We start from the raw sequence: 20,981 nt of genomic DNA, 5'->3' as shown, positions 1-20,981 counted from the left end.
AAGGCTGTGGGAGCAAAAACTTGTTTTGAAACCAGAAAGCCCAGAGGTTGTTCTAAAATTCATTTTGAGACTTACTGACTACAATTCAACCAACCTCATCAAACATATTCAAATAGAAGATTAGCCAAGTATTCATCTCCAGTTTCAAAGGAAAACTTTCCTAGCAAAAGGAATCAGGGCAAAAATCCAAAGTCTGTTTTCTTCTGCTGACATGCAATACAGTGTACATCGCAGAAAATCGACTTTCACTGTTTTTGCCATTTAAAAATGCTTTGTGATTTGCAAGAAAAACAGTTTTGCTTGGTTTTAGCTAAATTAGAAGTTAATGAACTGCGTACTCTACTGTAGCATTAAAGTAAATAAGTAAAAGCATGTGACAGTAAAAGTTAATCAATAGAGGTGAATTATATATTTTCCAAAGTATATTCCATGCAAAGCCACAGGCTCAGGAATAATTATCTTTATGCACGGGTACTTGGCATTTTAACTTGAGAATCATTTTTGCCAATTTGAATCAGTTCTATTTGTTAGCACCATGCATTCAAGTTACTAATGCTATTACACCATCTTGTGGATGAGGCACCCAATTGGTAAGCCTATCTATTAGAAAATCATTTTTATAAAAGATGTAAGAAAAAATATTCTGATGGTCTGAACATGGATGGATATAAATTCCTTGACAGATTTACTTCCAGTTCTTAATATCAGATTAGTTTTACTATAATCCCTGAAAAACAGCATTTAAAATTTTCTATCACATAGGCTCTCATTTATGCACCAGCCGTAGACTAAAGCCTCACATTGTGATGCTATGGAAAGATCAATGGATGTGAAATCAGAAGTCCTAGGTATGAATCTTTATTTTTCCATTCACTATCTGTATAACCTTGATCAATTCACTTAATCTTTTCTGGGCCTCATTTCCTCATCTGTAAAATAAGGAAGTTGACTAATTGGTCTCTTAAGATCCCTTCTAATTCTAAATGTATGAATCTATGACATTATACAGTAAGTCTGTAAAACATGTCTATCATTAATGATGACTTCTAAACCCAGAGGGCTGAAAAATTGTGACCAATCCTGATTTGCTAAACAGTCCATCTACTCTGGACCCAATACATTGTCTAGACTGGGTTCAGTCCTAGAGGAGCTTGTCTTCTAATGAGAGTGGTTAGACTCCCTTTCCTTGAACTCATCAGCTCATTTGTTCCTCACTAAGCTCTGAAGAGAAAGATTTATTTATATCTTAGGTGTTAGCTCTTTCCAAAGTTGGACTACGAATATGAATATTAATTATGAATATGAAAATTAGGTAGACATGGGTCAGGTATTTATTCCTTCATGTACACACAAAAATACTAAATAAGAAATGCCTCCCCCAAGGTCCAATTAACAGAAAAGCTTGAAAAAGATGGAATAGTAATAAAACTATACTTGTACTCTCCCAGGAGGTTGATATTTAAACCTCATCAGAACACGAAGCACTTTTTGGAACTATTGATTGGGTTTACATTGGTGATTACATTTCTCCTCAGGGGGGTGAGCTCCTTTCCCTGCCACTAATGTTTTCTCTGATAAAAGAAATTTTCTTGATGAGAATACTTCAAACTCATAAGGTCACCTCCAAGCCTAAAAGCCTGGACGTGGTCCAGCTTCTTTTCACTTTTAAAGGGAATTTCTGGGCCTTTTAAAGTCCTGGTCTGTATTCTCTGCTTCTGTTTTCTCCAGGTATTGAGTGAGGTATTCTTCAAGAATCTCAGAAGCAGCCCAGGCCAGGAAGCAATGGACATTCAGCATGTCCTTATCAGGAAGGCAGACACAAAATGGAAAGAGCAGGCAATAGCTCAACTCATGGAGTCACCTTTCTCTAGCTTCCATGTCAAAGTGGATACAATGTATCCAGAGTGGTAAAAGAGTTCCACTCATCCTGCCATCCCCTTAATGGAAGTCTCAGAGTCAGATAATTTCAAAGGAAAGTTCAAAGAAAGAGAGAAACACAAGGATGGGGTCATTCTCTTTTTATAGTTTCACTGAGTTATCAGATTTTATGCCACAGCCAGTAAAGAATGGCTTCATCATCTCAAAGACAAGATTATGCACATGTGGTTAGCTAGATGCAGACAGCAAATCTTGGTGCATGCTTTGTGCAACCTTTCCTATACAAGTATATCCAAAGAAGAGACTTCTCATATGATTAGCCTTTCTCAGTATTAGCAATCAAGATAGCCTTCTGTTTATGCTACTGTACTGCCAAAGTACTGACTCTTCCTAACCTTTTATTTCTTTCTCTGTATGTACTATTGACCAAAGATGGCAGAGTAGTAAAAAGTATAACAGCTCATCTTTCTCCTACAAATAAACAAAGATTAAGAAAGAGAAATAGACCAAGTAGTAATTGGAAAATCTAAGGAAAAACCATAATGGATTTTTTTCCAGCTCAAGTCAGCATAGAAGGATAGCCTATCTGAGCACTGAAATGGGGTCCAACCAATAAGGTCCATGGTGAACTCTGTAGAACAGAAACTGGCCTTGGGCCTATGGCCTTCTACTATGCACAGAAAGAGGGTCATAGAGCCAGCAGCCAGAGTGACCAGGCCTGTTCTGAACCTGAAGAGGCTACCATCTAGTGACCATCAGGGGTAAAGTTAGAGCTATGTCACTCAAACCTTAACTGGGATCAGGAATTTGCAAAGCTCAGACCAGAACGGCAGCAATCAGACTACATTCTAAATCACATAGTTTACACCACGCTGAATGTCCATTGCTCCCTGGCCTGGGCTGCTTCTGAGATTCTTGAAGAATACCTCACTCAATACCTGGAGAAAACAGAAGCAGAGAATACAGATCAGGACTTTAAAAGGCCCAGAAATTCCCTTTAAAAGTGAAAAGAATCTGTTTAAAACACACAGTCCCAATTCAGGACATAAGCCTGTAAGAATAAGGGGGCGGGAACACTATAATACATTATAAATCCAAGGATACCCAAGATACAAACTGAGAGAATGAGAATAACTTAAAAACGTCTACCAAGAAAACATCAAAGAAAAACAGAGCTTGGCCACATGGTCTCCAATTCTGGAAGAAATGAAGGAAGAGTTTTTTTTAAATCATATTATAAGTGAAATGGTATCTCTACAGGAAAGAATTGGAAAAATGAGAGTTCTGGAGGAAAGATTTGGACGTATTAACATTTTAAACTTTGCCTAAACAACAGACTTTCTGAAAATTAGGGTGGACTGAACAGTAATTAAAGACTCTATGAGACAAGAAGAAATATTTTTAAGTCAAAAAATTGAAAAAATAGAAGAAATATAAAGTATCTAATATAAAACATGTACACACATACACAGGCGCACACACACACATGTACACACACACAAACACACCTCTGATCTGGAAAACAGACCAACAGAAAAAATATAAGGATAATTAGGCTGCCTGAAGATCATAACCAAAAGGGAAGAAAATAGCCTGGATAACATATTTCAAAGAAAAATACTGCAATCACCAGAAAGAAAAAGTTCAAGCACCAAGGAGCCACAGTTAAGATCATACAATATTTAGTGGCACGCAATATATAGTGGCTATACAGAAGAAGAGAAATTAGAATGCGATATTTCAATAGCAAAAACTGAGTGTAATCCTACAGAGGGAAAAAAATAGATCTTAAATGAAATACTAGACTTTGAAACTTTCCTGATGGAAATACTAGACCTAAGCAGAAACTTTAAAATTCTAACCTCAGAAGGTAGAACATGACAAGGTTGTTAAAATGAAAGAAAGAAGGGTAATAACCTGTAATTAGGGTCTGGACTAAAAGAAGAAAACAGAGTAGTCAAATGTGTTGAGCACACTCCTATTGTCTCTCTTCCTCCTCCTCCTCCTCCTCCTCCTTCTTCTCCTTCTTCTCCTTCTTCTCCTCCTCCTCCTTCTTCTCCTTCTTCTTGTCTTCTTTCTCTCCTCCTCTTCCTCCTCCTCCTTCTCCTTCTTCTTCCTCTTCTTCCGTAAAGAGGAAGGCAGGCAAAAAAATTTAAAAAGTATAAGAGAATAGGATGGAAGGAGATGCACAATTAACAATCATAATTGTGAATGTTAATAACATTAACTCATCCATAAAAATTAAGAGGATAGCAAAATAGAATAGAAGAAGAGGGAAGGAATAAATATTTAGATTGTGCTTATATATGCTGCCATTGTGCTAAGCACTTTACAAATATTATCTCATTTGATCTTCACAATAACTCTGAGAGACAGGTGCTTTTATCCTCATTTTACAGCTGAGGAAACTGAAACACAGGGTCATATAACTGGTAAGTGTCTGAGGCCTGATATGAACTTAGATCTTTCTGACTTCAGGACCAGAGCTCTACCCACTGTGGCCCCCAGCAGAATTCAACAGTGTGTTATTTACAAGAACATATGACAGTTTTGATGTGACCTCATGAGAAAAAAAATCTAATGGAATTACATCAGGTGACCAAGGTGGCCAAGCAAAAAGACTTCTCTACCAATGCAGTGGTCTGAGAAAGCATCATCCAGAAATTGCTATACACAAAATGCATAATGACAGGGTAACAAATCTTGTTAAAATTAAAATTTACTACTAAAAATTCACAAAATTAACAAATATAAAAGAAAGTTACATAATCAAACTCTCAAATATTCTTCTTCATAAGTTTGTAGCATTTATACTTCTAAAATTTATTAAAACTTATGATAGCTCTAACACTTTTGGGACAACCTGTATATACGTATGCACTGAATGGGTATGACATCTAAATAATTAAAGGGAAACCAATGACTGAGAGAAAAGGACTATAATGTACCCTCTTTTAAAACCTAGGTAAATCTAACAAAACAAACTCAAAAATAAATTAAGGCTCTGAAAGAATTTTAGGAAAGGCAGATATGATAGAACATAGATTATTCCTGAAAGGGAATAAAAGGGACAATTCATATGCTCAGCCACCCTGGCAGCTTTTCAAAAATGAATACTGTATTAGGAAGTAACACAAATACCTGCAAAAAATTTGATTTCTTAAAAAATTTTCATTGACCACAATGCAATTAAAAAATATATTCAATACATGGCCGTTGAAGAAATGATCAAATATTAATTGGAGACTAAATAAGTTAATACTAAAGTATTGATGGATTCAAAGGACCAATCATAGTAACAACAGACAATTTCATCAAAGATAATAACAGCAATTAGGCAACACATAAAAATTGATGGGGTGCAACCAAATCAATTTTTAGGGGAAATTCATAGTTTTATAAGTATTTTCATTAAAAAAAAAGATCAGATCAATGGATTAGGAACGCATTTTTTTAATAGAAAACCAACAATTTATAAAAAGCAAAAATTTCCAATTAAACAGCATTAGTCATTTTATTAATCTGAGCTCTGGTGTCTTTTGATTTTTTTTTCCTTCATGTATTCTGGCCACTATGTATATTTTTCTCTTGGCTGCCATACCACAACTCAGGCAATCAAATGATATAGTGGATAGAGTGCTAGACTTAAGAAAACCTGAGTTCTAATCCTGTCTCAGATACTTGCTAGCTACATGGCCCTGGACAAGTAACTTAACTTCTCAGTTTCAGTTTCCTTATCTGAAAAATGGTGTAAAATGGGAATAAGAGCATCTACTTCATAATAATAGCACCTATGTCACAAAGTTACTGTAAAGATCAAACAAAATAAGGGGCAGCTAGGTGGCCCAGTAGATAGAGCACCAGCCCTGGATTCAGGGCGACCCCAGTTCAAATCTGGCCTCAGACACATGATACTTACTAGCTGTGTGACCCTGGGCAAGTCACTTAACCCCATTGCTTAGCCAAAAAAAAAAAATCAAACAGGATACTATATATAAAGCTCTATACAAATTTTAGCTATTATAATTATTAATAGTTTTGAAGTATATTTAATAACAGTATCATATCAGAATCAAATAAATATTATCAAATTACCAAATTTATTAACATTATTGAAATATTAAAGTAATTATCCAAAATATTAAATATGTCGAAACTTATCAAATCAATAATGTTATCACAATAATAGTATAATTATTAAGATTAGTAATGATATTGATAAGCTTTCACACTATATCTTTTGTTCTCGGGCTTTTCCCATCAGAATCCTTGACTAACCTCTTTAGTTCTCTGTGCTTTGATAAGAGAGTTTTGAATTAACATAGCTGGCCAGGGGCCAGGTTTCCTCACCACTTTGAGTCATCTCAATATGGCTTCAGTACTTCCCTCCCACTCCTTTCTAACCTGTCCCCACTGCTTTCTAGAACTCCTTTTTCTTCCTCTATTAGAAAGTTATCTTCCCCTATTACAATGTAAGCTCCTTGAGAAAAGAAGTGTTTTGCTTGCTTGTATTCATATCCCCAGCTCTTAGCACAGTGCAGAGAACGTAGTATGAACTTGATAGATCATGTATCTATTTAATTATCTATATATGTATGTATCTCTTGATCATTCTTACTTAAATGTCTAAGTCACACAAATCTTCCCAACTTCTTTGAATTATTTATATTTATCATTTGTCATGGAGTAATAACAGTCCATTACATTCATATTCCACAATTTGATCACTCATTCCCTAATCAATGAGCACCCACATTGCTTCTGATTCTATGCTACCACAAAAAATTGCTGCTTAAAAAAAAATCTGAAATATGTGAAACTTTTCTCATTATCTATGATTTCCTTGGAATACTGCCCATTTCCCCTAGTGTTCTGCATTGTACTGTACCGATTACTTCAACTATAGTTCTTGGTTTCATATGACAGAATCACACCACAGAGCATCAAAGTTCCTTCAGTTTCCACATAATATGGCTGTCACCGTGCTACTTGCCCCTCAGTGCAGTTTTATTTTGTTTACTCTAGCTTGCTGTCTCCGCCCTCGATGGGGGCAGAGCCAGCCTACTCTCGTGGCTTGGGGGTCAGCGGCGGACGGCGCCACTGCTGCTACCTCCACCGCGAGCCGCAGCCGGAAACACGGTGGGCCCGAGTGGCGCGATCACCGCCGGCGTGTGCGGGGCCCTCTTCATCGGCTACTGTATTTACTTTGACTGCAAGAGACGGCGCAACCCCAACTTCAAGAACAGGCTCCGAGAGCGAAGAAAGAAACAGAAGCTTGCTAAAGAGAGAGCTGGGCTTTCCAAGTTACCTGACCTTAAAGATGCAGAAGCTGTTCAGAAGTTCTTTCTTAAAGAAATACAGCTTGGTGAGGAGTTACTAGCCCAAGGTGAATATGAAAAGGGTGTTGACCACTTGACAAATGCCATTGCTGTATGTGGGCAGACACAGCAGTTGTTGCAAGTTTTACAGCAGACTATTCCATTACCAGTGTTCCAGATGCTTCTGACTAAGCTGCCAACAATTAGCCAGAGAATTGTGAGTGTACAGAGCTTGGCCGAAGATGATGTGGAATGAGAAACGTGTCAACATAATAAAATCTTAATAAAAATTTTTAAATAATTCTTATCCCAGAAGATGAGCAGCAATGGGGGGAAAGGGCAAACATGCTAGTTATGGACTATGTATTACACTGAAATCTACCAAAGTTGATTCTAACTTTGTGTAGGCGGGTTTGCATGGATTTTATTTATTTATCTTAGTGAGAAGTATATTTTGATAAAAAAAATTCATTTTATAAATATGCTATGAATTATCTAAATATTACTAATTTCATTTGTTACTAAAACATTCAATTGTAAGATACATATGACATGACACTACTACATGTTAAAAAATACCCAGTGCTTATTTTTGAAAAATAAAAGTTAAGGCAATAAAAAGAATTCTGCACTCCATGTTAGAGAGCTAATGGGTGGATTTGGTTTATCTTAGTAAATTTGGTAGTGTAGTAGAAAGCTGATGACTTTTTTTTTAATTTACCAAAGCTAACAAGCTGTGAAAGTCACTGGATATGAAATATTTCCTATTCATAAAGATAATCATTCATACATTTAGGAGATATTTTTGGTGTATAAGACACAGCTATCAACAACCAAAAAAAACCCTTGAAAATTATTTTATGTAAAATACGCTTATGACTCCTGGATATTTATCTTGCAAATCAGAGTTATTGGAAAGAGCACTGAACTAGTAACAGTCAAGAAATGTGTTCTAGTTCTATTCTGCCACTTACAGCTCTGATTGTGTAGGACAGACTTCTTTACTGCAGAACCACTGAAAATGAGAGATTTGTATTAAGTAATCTGAGTTCTTTTCAGCTCTATGATTATCTTCCTCATCGTCAAAGCCACTTAGTTATGGTGTATTTTCCATACATGTTTGTCTTACTAGTCACAAATATTAATTACATATTCCAAAATGGTTTCCTTGGCCTGTTACTATTACCCTGATGAGTTTTTTCTTTTTAGTTTAAAAATTAGTGAAGAAAAATTTTCTGACAGTTGGCTATCCAAAAGTAAACTAGTAGGTTTATCTCAGGATACTGTGAATTCCCCATCATTGGAGGTCTTTAAATTGGAGACTCTATGACCTTTTTGGAACTTCTTTTCAGGTATGTGTTGGATTAGATTTCTAAGGTGAAGTCTCTTCCAACCCTGATACATTTTAGAGTAAATTTAACTTACCCTTTACTTCCTTGCACTTTTCTTTGGTCTTCATTTATTTCTCCTCTACACCTTCAAATCTTTCTCATCGTTATTGTTTTTTTACCTTCTTTTTTTTACCTTGAAACACCAGGGTTTGACAGCATGGATGAAGACTTTTTCAGAGAGGGGTTTGGCTGATCAAGCTCTTTTTCTGTAGGCAAACCAGTTGGAAAACTAAAGCCTAGCATCTGGTACATAATGGGACATTCTAGACTGAACACTGTCTTAAGTGTTTCTGAACTATAGAGTGGCCCCAATAATTTACCATGACCTGTTTATAAAACTTTTCTTTAAAAAAAAGTCATATTTTCTCTTCATTAGCATTGAAATCTTGTTCTATAATCTCCTCTAGTTTTATAATCTTAAGAACTGAGAGCCTTAAAATGATGATTTGGTGACTAAAAATGGGGGAGAAGGGGAGGCCATTCTGCCAGGGGGAATAAGGCTTTTGTGGAGCTCCTCAAGCTTTCTGCTCTGAGCATGTTAAAGAAGCATTGTAACTAGGCTGCAGATAATTAGAGGAAGAGGGTAGATACTGAGAGCTAAGACAAATAGCAAAGTGCAAGCTTCTTTGGAAGAAATGAAGCATCATAGAAATATTATGGAGTGGAGCAGACCACTTAAACATTGAAAGGAAAGAAAAAAAATCTTGGAGAAATTTATAGAAAGTTATAGAAAAGTTGCTGATCCATAGTGGTGGAGTTTCTGTAGCAGGAGTTTCTTACACTGATGAAACTGAGGATCTGGACTAGAAAACCAATCCCATGTTACAGACCATCCAAACACCCATAAGTGAAAGATAGAAGGCAAGAATGGGATAAATTTGGATACAGGAAAGCCAAAGATTATCCTTGTGACATCCAGGCCCACCCAGTAAAAAGTCATTTGCGCTTGGCTATTTCTGATCCTAAAAGGCATGTGTTAAATTGGGCCCTTGTGAGAAATATTTTAGTGAACTAATGGGGGAATATTTTCCTTATTTCTTGTTTATTATTTGTCAAAGGAATGAAAAGTGAATTTTTTTTAGCAAATTATGATTGTATTTTGGGGGGCAAGTATAAATTTAATGCTAGTTACATGTGCCAGCAGAAAGCTAAATATCTTCGAAAAATAATTGATGTTGAAGGTAGATGTCTGCTTGTAGGACTGGTCCATGTTCTCTTACTAAAGGATCTTATCTTTTATGAAACCCCAGTCCATTTTGGTAATGTCAAAGCCTGTTATGTTGAAGTGAATTAAATGTGCCCCTTTTCTATTCCCCATCAACCCTCTTTAAGAAAAGAACAAATTATGTACACACTTGGTAAAACCTTTGGAAATGAAAAGTCATGAGCTTTCAGAAGTAAACAGGTTTCTTTGTATGGACAAATACTTTTGATCTGTTTCATAATTTCATATTTGGTGCAAAGCATCAGGAACATTTTGGACACATGATTTTTACTGTCATGCCTGTTTTTGTAACATTATTAATTCAACCTGTGGACAAGGGTGTTGCTCAGAATATAAAATGTTATGCAAATTTCAAGAATGTTGGTTTAGTATATAAGCAAGCACTATACAGAACTTTCAATCTTATAAAAGATGAATTTTTTTAATGTTGCTTGTGCCTCAAGCTGTTAAAAAGTGAAATATTAAAGGGCTTGGAGAAAAAAAATATTTTGTTTACTCTAGCTTTTAAAGAATATTTTATACAAACACTAATATAAGTATCACTTAGATATATAATCAAAGAGTTTGAAAGCTAGAAAGGTTCTCAGCAGTAATCTAATCCAGCAAATATTTGAGGACAATGATTATGTACCTGCTGAGTCTTCTTTTCCCCAAGTTAAATCTTTCAAGCAGTGCTCAGATGTTATGAACTCAAAGCCTTTCCCTATGCTGTTGCCCTCTCTAGATACTTTCTAGTTTATAAGTGTATTTGTGTACAGTCCTAAGCACAATACTCTAGATGTGATCTGACCAGTAGGAATTAGGAGAAAGAAACCATCACCTCTTTATCTTTGAAAGTTATGCCTTTTTTTACCTGGCACATCATACTGCTAACATGTTAAGTTTTCAGTAGACTACTATCTAATCATACCTCCGAATTTTATGAAGTTGACTTTTTGAGCCCAGATGTAAGAAAACATGTGAAATGTCATTTTGTTAGTTTCTAACCAATTTTTTAAGCTGTCAAAATCTATTTGGATTTTAACTCTGTATTATAGCGCGTTAACCCTATCAATTTCATCATTGGTAAAAAGAAATATTTAACAGGACAGGCACAACCACAGATCCCTAGACATTCCATTGGAAACCTTCTGCCATGTTAGTAATGAACTATCAAAAACTATTCTTTTTGTTCATTTAACCAGTTCCATATTCATATAATTGTGCCTACATCTCTCCATGTTCACCATAAAAAATTGCACGAGATTTTATCAAATGCCTTGCTAAAATCTAAATACACTATATCTACAACATTCCCTTCATCCACTAGTTTAATAATCCTCTCATATACTATATTCCAATTCTTTGCTTCTGTATAGTAGTAGCCACTAAATATTGTGTGATCTTAACTGTGACTTCTCAGTACTTGAACTTTTTTTTTCTTTCTGGGTGATTGCAGTATACCTCTTTGAAGTGAAGGTGGGTGGAGAGAGCTCTCTCTCTCCTACCTCCATTAGCAATGATACATTTGCAGCAGAATTCACCCAGAAAAAGAAAATGCACTCAGTAAAGAGAAGGCTCAGAGAGTTCAGCCTGCAAAGTTGAATGCTTGAGCTCTGGGGAGGAGCAAACCAAGGTAACAAAGCTGCATGAGTTGGCCAGCCCAGGGGCTGAGCCCATAGAAGCAGCATAAGAACAACACGAAAAGAAAAGACACTGGGGCTCTACACTTCTGAAAGTGAGAGATAACTGGGCCACATATGTGCCCCCTGTGTCTCTCTATAGCCTCCATTTGGATTGTTCTTTTTTTTTCAGGGATCCATTGAAGAAATGCCAGGTGTTCTACAGGCTGCTGTGATGTATTGGTGAAATATTTATCTAGACCTCCAGTTGTAGTGTCCTATGTGTTTCAGAGAAGAACCATTGGAGAAATTTTAGGTACCCAATGTATTAGAAACCCAACAGAGGAATTTTTACCCAGAATACTTCAGTTTTTCTTTTGATAGTAAGGGGTTACCCAGGATAGTGCTGGTAAATGTTTAACCAAAAGCTCTCAAAAATTAAAAAAAAAACCATGTACAACACACTTTAGTCATTATTAAACATTACTAACATCTATCTATGTGGAGAAAATGCCTTATTACCATTTTCTCCATCTCTTTCTTAAGTCTGAAGTGAATGGTAAAAATGTAATATACTTGGCCTTCTAGGCAGTGACGGCCAGAGTAGTCAATGTTACAGAAGAACTTACAGAAATGCAAAAATATGTATAGTTTGTATCAGATTGCATACTGTCTAGGCAAGGGAGGTGAGGAGGGGGTGGGAAATTTAAAACTCAAAAGCTTATGGAAGTGATTATTGATAATTCAAAAGAAATTAATAAAAAAAGAAAAAAGAAATGCAAAAATAAAGTTTAAAAAGATAAAGACATTCTTTTAATTAATGAGAAGTTCTAGTTTTCCTGAGTTTAAACTCACTATGTCAAAAACATAATTCCCTAAAACTCAAGAAATATCTTGATTTTTGCTAGTCCAGTATGTTTTTCCTTTATACTATCCTGGCACGCTTGAACTGGCCTGGTCCCAGGTAATCCCTACATGCATGCCTCTCCATGTGTGTTCTCCTTATGTGTCCACGCTTTCCACTGATATTATTTGTCTAGTGCCTAGCACCTACTTATTGATTGACTTATTGATCCCCTCTCAGGTTTGTTGGGAAAATGTTTTGTTGCTACATTTCTTAGTATGCCATTTCATTAAATGCCTCTGTTCTAAGTTAATTGTGTCCTCTATTTGAATACTAAAGACAAACACATCAGTGGATCTCATGGGATATAGTTTTAGGAAATGCAAACCCACAGAATATCATGAATTTAATCTCTTCTCTGCCTAGCTCAGAATGTTGCCATAAGGATTAAAATGAGATATTAAATGTGAAAAGACTTTATAAATCAGAAAGAGCTTTAACAATATAAGATTTTATTATTAGCAATAATAGCTGAAATTTCATTGTAGACTGACCAACAAATCCAGTTTTCCCAAGATATTAAATTTTTAGATATTATTAATAATACAATTATGTCCATTAAATTTTTCAGTGGCATTCCACATAAAAGCCAGAGCCTTCCAACCTAAAGGGATAATAAATGTCCACCTTTCTTTGTTGAAACAATTTCATTTATTGTTTAAAGTATCTACAAGAGATAAGCAACTAATAAAATCCTGTCCTACTTCCCACAAAATAGAAAGAAATATAAAATGGCTCTTTGATGACCCTGAAGGGTACCATCCCTAAATGTCTGAAGCTTAGGCAGAACCTGTCACTTTCTGAATATAGCACGGTATGCATACTATAACAGAACACTCTGAAAGATTTGAACCTTCACAGACCATTAATCTGTAATGAAAATAATTTATGAGAACATCAGACTTACAAAGGTGAGCATATTTTTTCCATAACGGCTCTAGAGCTCCTTCAGGTTCACGTGGAAGAGACAGCTTTAGCACACTATTCAAACTGCTGTGTCACCAAAGGAGATAGATGCCTTGGTGAGAGCTTTGGAGGTTTAATAAGAACAACAATTATTTCCAGTCTCTCAACTATGTGATCCTCTAAGAAATAAAAATGGATATTAGATACCTTGGAAATGCTACCCAATACTGTTTTAAGCATGCTGGTGAACTGGAGAATTATCAAGTTCAAGCTAAGTCACTTAAAGCCTCGATATTTCATAGAAAACACAAATTTAGTGAACCATAATCATTCAAAATTTGGAACTAGATTCCTCCAAAATAAAGGTACTAATTTCTAGAGGATACCTTCTTTATTGCTGTCTACTAACCTAAATTCTACACCTGAGGACCAGTTTAAGCCTCATATCTTCCCTGAACTCCTTCTTCTCAACTTCAGCCAATAAAAGGTTTGTTTGCAGAATTTCCATAGCACTTATAATCCACACTGCATAACCTTGTACTTGATCATGGACTGTTTTCCATAGGTTTTATGTGCCCAAGGCATTTTATATCTTTCTATTCCCCTTCACCACTTGGGGCAAAATTTTAAAGTCTTTATGACCCAAAGGTCCAGTAAAATGTAATATTCTTGAGAACAGTGAGTTTTTATTTGATTTTTTCTTTTACTTGGATGGCCTAAAATATTTTCTGGAACAAAGTAAGCATTTAGTAAACACTCACTTAAATTGAATGTGAGTATCAATTCAGTATCAAGACTAGGTTACTCTGGAGATAAGAGGTACTCAAACAGACTAATACAAAAATCCACTAGTTATTAATATTATGGAACCAGGGCTTCTGGAAAATATTTTGGTATCTGGGAGAAAGAAGCTAGAAAGTAGAATATGGAAGGAAAGTTCTTCCTCCATCTTGGGCCCTAGTCAACAGCCCAGACTTAGACAAAGTATAATTGGACAGCATAGACAAGAATGGTGGAAAAAATCCGGGAAGTTCCTTAAGCTCTCCCCAGTTTCCCTCAAAAACAAGACTCTAAATGGATTTTGGAGTGACAGAACCTACAAAAATATGGAGTGAAACAGTTTTCCAGTTTAAGATAACTTATAAGGACTTCAGGAAAGGTCTGTCTCACTTGGGTAAAAGGGAAGTACAGCTCAGCAGAGATGGTATCCAGGCAAGCCAGCAGGGGGCTCTTAGTCACAGCACAGATCAGCAACTGAGCCCACTTAGTCCTGGCTAAGCTGGCCACTGGCACAGCAGGCCAGCTGTGAGGCCTCCATCCCCAGCGCAGCAGGCAAACTGCCAGGTACAGAACCCTGGGCACAAGAGGTGAGACCAGGCGAGAGCAGTAGGCAAACTGCCAGCATCTGAGGATCCAGAGAAGAAAGCCAGTGACCAGGCCCCTGGCTCACAGCATAAGAAGCTTGGGACAGTAATCCCTGTGCCCCAAGAGTAGAGCTCAACTTTAAAAATCACAAAATACACAAAAAATGAGCAAAATACAGAAAAGAACCCTGACCATAGAAAGCTACTATGGCAACAAGGAAGATCAAAATACAAACTCAGAAGAGGAAAACAATGTCAAAATGCCTACATGCGAAGACATGAAGGGGAATGTGAATTGGTTGTAAGCCCAAAAAAACCTTTTTGAAAGAGGTAAACAAGTATTTTAAAAATCAAATAAGAAAGGTAGAAGGGGAAAAAATGAGAAAAGAAATGATAGTTATGCAAGAGAGAGTCAACAACTTGGAAAAGGAAGGACCACAATTGACTGAAGAAAACAACTCCTTAAAAAATAGAATTGGCCAAATGGAAAAGGAGGAACAAAATCTAACTGAAGAAAACAATTCCTTAAAATTTAGAATTAAGCAAGTGGAAGCTAATGACTCAATGAGACATCAAGAAGCAGTCAAACAAAGTCAAAAGAATGAAAAAATTGAAGAAAATGTAAAATACCTCATTGGAAAAACAACTGACATGGAAAATAGATCTAGGAGAGAAAATTTGAGAATTATTGGACTACCTGAAGGCCATAATTAAAAAAAAAAAGAGCCTGGGCAGCATCTTTCAAGAAATTATCAAGGAAAACTTCCTTGATATCCTAGGACTAAAGGGCAAAATAGTCATTGAAAGAATCTACCAATCACCTCCTGAAAGAGATCCCAAAATGAAAACTCCAAACAATATTGTAGTCAAATTCCAGAATTATCAGGTCAAGGAGAAAATACTGCAAGCAGCCAGAAAAAAACAATTCAAATACTGGGGAGTCACAGTCAGAATTACACAATACTGAACTATTGTGCTATAAGAAATGATGAGCAAGCAGACTTCAGAAAAACCTGGGAAGACTTGTATGGACTGAAGTTGAATGGAATGAGCAGAACCAGGAGAACATTGTACACAGTAACAGCCCCACTGTGCAGTGACGATCTTTGATAGATTTAGCTCTTCTCAGCAATACAAGGATCTAAGACATCTCTAAGTCTCATGATGGAAAATGTTATCCACATCCAGAGAAAGAATTATGGAGTTTGAATGCAAATCAAAGCATACTATTTGCTCTTCTTTTTTCTGTCCTGTTTTGTTTTCTTTATTCTTTCTTGTGGTTCCTCCTATTGGTTCTAATTCTTCTTTACAACATGACTAATGTGAAGATATGTTTAATAAGAATGTATATGTAGAGCCTATATCAAATTGCATGCCATGTTGGAGAGGGGGAGAGGAAGGAGGGGGAGAAAATTTAAAACTCAAAAGCTTATGGAAGTTAATGTCAAAAACTAAAAGTAAATTAATAAAAAAATTTTAAAAAACAGAATTGTACAGTATTGAGCAGCTTCTACATTAAAGTATTGGAGGGTTTGGAATATGATATTCTAGAAGGCAAAGGAGGGAAAGAGTGGAGGGGATGAGCATTGTTTGAACCTTACTCTCACCAGATTTGGCTCAAAAAGAGAATAACATGCACTCAGTTGAATACAGAAGTTTATCTTACCCTATAGGAAATAAGAGGGGAATGGAGAAAGAAAAGAGAGGGAAGTCTTTTAGAAGAGAGGGCAGATTGAGGGAGGCAGTGGTCAAAAGCAAAACACTTGTGAGGAGGAACAAGTTCAAAGGGGAGAGAAAAGTATAAATGGGGGTGGGAGGAAAGGATCAAGGGAAATACAGTTAGTAGTCATAATCGTAAACATGAATAAAATGGACTCTTCCACAAAATGGAAGCAGACAGCAGAGTGGATTAAAAACCAGAATTCTACAATATGTTGTTTACAAGAAATACATTTGAAGCAGATTGATACATATAGAGTAGAGCTAAAAGGCTGGAGCAGAATATATTATGCTTTAGTTCAAGTAAAAAAAAAAAACACGGGTCACAATCCTGTTCTCAGACAAAGTAAAGGTAAAAAGAGATCTAATTAAAAGACATAAGGAAAGAAACTACATCTTCCTAAAAGGTATCATAGACAATGAAGTCATGTCAATAATAAACATACATGCACAAAGTGGTATGGCATCTAAATTCTTAGAGGAGAAATTAAATGTTACAGGAAGAAATAGACAGCAAAACTATACTAGCAGGGGACCGCAACATCCCCCTCTCTGAACTAGATAAATCTAACCACAAAATAAACAAGAAAGAAGTTAAAGAGGTCAATAGAATTTTAGGAAAGTAGGATATGATAGAATTTTAGGAAAGTAGGATATGATAAAATAACAGAAATCATATGATTATCTCAATAGATGCAGAACAAGATTTTGACAAAATACAGCATCCATTCCTATTAAAAAAAAACACTAGAGAACATAGGAATAGAGGGAGTATTCCTTAAAGTGATAAGTATTATCTATCTAAAACTGTCAGCAAGCATTATATGTAATAATCTAGAAGATTTCCCAATAAGATCAGGTAAAATAAGGATGCCTATTATTGCCATCATTATTCAATATTATATAGAAATGTTAGCTTCAGCAATGAGAGAAGAAAAAGAAATTAAAGGAATTAGAATAGTCAATGAGGAAACAAAACTATCACTGTTTTCAGATGATATGATGGTATATTAAGAGAATCCCAGAGAATCGACTAAAATCTAGTTGAAACAATGAACAACTTTAGCAAAGTTGCAGGACATAAAATGAACCCACAGAAATCATCAACATTTCTATATATTACCAACAAAGCCCAGTGGCAAGAGATAGAAAGAGAAATTCCATTTAAAATAAGTGTAGACAATATGAAATATTTGTGAGTCTGTCAAGACAAACCCAGGAACTATATGGACACAATTACAAAACACTTTTCATACAAAGTCAGATCTAAACAATTGGAACAATATCAATTGCTCATTGGTAGGTTGAGCTAATATAATAAAAATGAATTAATTTACTTATTCATTCAAATTAATTTACTTCTTCAACGCAATACCAAACTACCAAAAATATTTTATACGGCTAGAATGAATAACAACAAAATTCATATGGAAGAACAAAAGGTCCAGAATGTCAAGGGAATTAATGGGAAAAAATGCAAAGGAAGGTTGCCTAGTCATACCAGATGTAAAACTATATTATAAAAAGGCAATCATCAAAACTATTTGGTACTGGCTAAGAAATAGTGTTAAATCAGTAGAATAGGCTAGGTACACAAGGCACAGTAGTCAGTGACTACCATAATCTACTGTTTGATAAACCCAAAGACTCCAGCTTCTTGGATAAGAACTCGCTATTTGACAAAAACTGCTGGGATAACTAGAAAATAGTATGGCAGGAACTCGTCTCAGACCAACATCTCATACCCTATACCAAAATAAGTTTAAAATAGGTAAATGATTTAGACATAAAGGGTGATGCTATAAGTAAATTATGAGAGAAAGGAATAGTTTATCTATCAGATTTATGGTGAAGGGAAGAATTTAGGACCAAACAAAAAACAGAGAACATTATGAAATGCAAAATGGATATTTATGATTACATTAAATTAAAAAAGGTTTTACACAAATAAAACCAATGCAACCAAGATTAGAAGGAAATCAGAAAGCTAGGAAACTATTTTTACAGCCAGTGTTTTTGATAAAGGTGTCATTTCTAAAATATATAGAGAACTGAGTCAAATTTATAAGAATACAAGTCATTCCCCAACTGATAAATGGTCAAAGGATATGAACAAGCAGTTTTCGGATGAAGAAATTAAAGCTACCTGTAGTCATATAAAAGTGCTCTAAATCACTATTGATTAAAGAAATGCAAATTAAAACGACTTTGAGGTACCACCTCACACCTATCAGTTTCGTTAATATGACAACAAAGGAAAATAATAAATGTTGGAGAAGATGTGGGAAAATTGGAACATTAATGCATTGTTGGTGGAGTTGTGAACTCCATTCTGGAAAGTAATTTGGAACTATGCCTGAAAAGCAACCAAACTGTCAATATCCTTTGATCCAGCAATATAACTACTAGGTCTGTATCCCAAAGAGATCATAAACAAGGGAAAAGGACCCACATATACAAAAAAATTTATAGCAGCTTTTTTTATGGTAGCAAAAAACAAATGGAAATTGAGGGGATACTCATCAATTGCAGAATGGCTGAACAAGTTGTAGTATATGAATGTAATGGAATACTATTGTGCTATAAGAAATGATAAGCAGGCTGATTCCAGAAAACCTGGAAAGATTGTTGGAATTAGGGGGTTAAATTTCACAGAAAAATCTGAGATGAGTAGGGCTAGAGTCAGGAATGGAAAATCTGAAAATTAAGACTACAAAAATCAGATACTGGGCCCTTTCCAGAGACGTACTTGAGAGCAGCCAATGTTATTTCTAAAACCAATGAGTTTGCTGTTGTTCTGGATAGAATGAACAAGGGCTGAGAATCTAATGTGAACTGGGAACAATGGTAAATGAGCTAATCCAGAAACCCCAGAGATAATTCTTCACTCCCACTCTACTTCTGAATCAAGGACAGAACCCACTTCCAATAACTGCATAATTCCTTTGATTTATGCCTCCCTTCCTTCTCAGGAATAGGGTGGGAATGAACTGATATCTGCTCCTGGAGTTAGCAGTGCCGGCTGCCTTATATCCATGTATCTCCTTTGCTGCCTATCTTTTCATTATTATTGTTCTTTTCTCCCATTTTTAACAGAAAACCTTACAGCTGCAAATCCTTGTTTTGTAATTAATGTGGATATCAGAGGTAGAGGTTTGAGGTAGGCTTGGCCTGGAGAGAAATAGAATAAAGCATTCAGCTTCTGTCTGAAGCACAGGAAGGTAGCACAGATACTAGTAATTCCCTTTGTAGTTCAAAAATGCATTGGAAGTCCGTATTAAGATAATATTCTTAAGGCATCTAGAGTTTGGGTTTTTTTGGGGGGAAGAGGGTGTCAAGCAAACAGATAGAAACAAAGATATAGCCATAGCCAGATACAAAGACAGAGATAGAGACAGAGACAGACAGAGAGATAGAGAAAGTCGGAGAAAGCTAAAGATCTGGGAAGACAGAATTTATTACAGATCAAAAACTTCACCCAACTTTTACCAGAGAGTATGGAGTTTGCCTGAGAATCACCTTCACCAAAGTAGGTCACTGTGACCTGTGGTAACCTTTAAGATGAGGGAATGAGGAGCAGAGCCAAGATGATGGAATAAAATCCATGACTTGTTTGAGCTGTCTCCCAAACCGCTCCAAATACCTGTAAAAAAAAATGGCTCTAAACAAATTCAAGAGCAGCAGAATCACAAAAAGACAGAGTGAAACAAATTTCCAGCCCAAGACAACCTGGAGGGTTGATTAGCAAGGTCTGTCTCAACGGGCAGGGAGAGGAATGCAGTTTGGTGTAGGTGTGCAAGAAACCTGGAGCAGGCCTCAGAGGACTGAATCATGGGCAGCTGTGGTGGTTTCCAGACTTCTTAACCCACAAACACCAAATTCAGCCTAGAAAGTCAATAGGAAAAGGCTGTGACTATGAAGCTGGATCCCAGCCCCAGTCCCGGCTGTAGCCTCAGGGACAATGGCTGCTTCCAGAGCTTCCTGCCCACAGACTGAGGGGGAATCAAGTGGCTGATCAGAGGGGGATTGCAGGGATTTCATTGCTGCTGCTGAGGCAGAATTCTCTTGCTTTGCCCGTGCTTGAATCTGGGTCGCAGTTCTGGGTGGCAATCCTGGGATGAGGAGGAGTGCTGGCGTGGTCGGGCTTGTAGTGGCAGTAAAGAAAGAATCCTCCTCACAGTTCCAAGGCAGAAAAGAGTGCTTATGGCCACTCATAGACCAGAGCACAGGCCAGGAAAGGAGTAAACACCTCACCCTTGATCATACCACCTTGGAAGAACTAAAAACTTACAAGTTCCTAGAAGTATCTCTGAAAATAGCTGCACAAAACCCCCGAAACTTGGGACAGTACATTCTCTACACTAGAAGCAGACCCCTACCTTAACAAAGAGTTTATAACTCAAGTAATTGGCTGGGATCGTGAGCAAACTTCACAAAAAAAGTCAGACCATAGAATCTTCCTTTGGTGACAAAAAAGATCAAAACATACAACCAGAAGAAAACAACAAAGTCAAAGCTCCTACATCCAAAGCCTCCAAGAAAAATATGAATTGGTCCCAGGCCACAGAAGAGCTCAAAAAAGATTTTGAGAAGCAAGTAAGAGAAGTAGAGGAAAAATTGAGAATGATGCAAGAAAATCATGAAAAACAAGTCAACAGTTTGCTAAAGGAGACCC

The 20,981-nt window shown here is 36.3% G+C and overlaps 1 pseudogene; it reads left to right on the top strand.

The window, feature by feature from the left end:
- Positions 1-1,318: 1,318 nt before the first annotated feature.
- Positions 1,319-7,497, top strand: LOC110223849 (mitochondrial import receptor subunit TOM20 homolog pseudogene; annotated as a pseudogene).
- Positions 7,498-20,981: the final 13,484 nt, after the last annotated feature.

This window comes from Phascolarctos cinereus, unplaced genomic scaffold, assembly GCF_003287225.1.
Source record: "Phascolarctos cinereus isolate Bilbo 61053 unplaced genomic scaffold, phaCin_HiC Scaffold_4;HRSCAF=312, whole genome shotgun sequence".
NCBI lineage: Eukaryota > Metazoa > Chordata > Mammalia > Diprotodontia > Phascolarctidae > Phascolarctos > Phascolarctos cinereus.
Note: the sequence above shows the minus strand (reverse complement) of the source record. Positions and strands in the feature narration are given on the sequence as shown.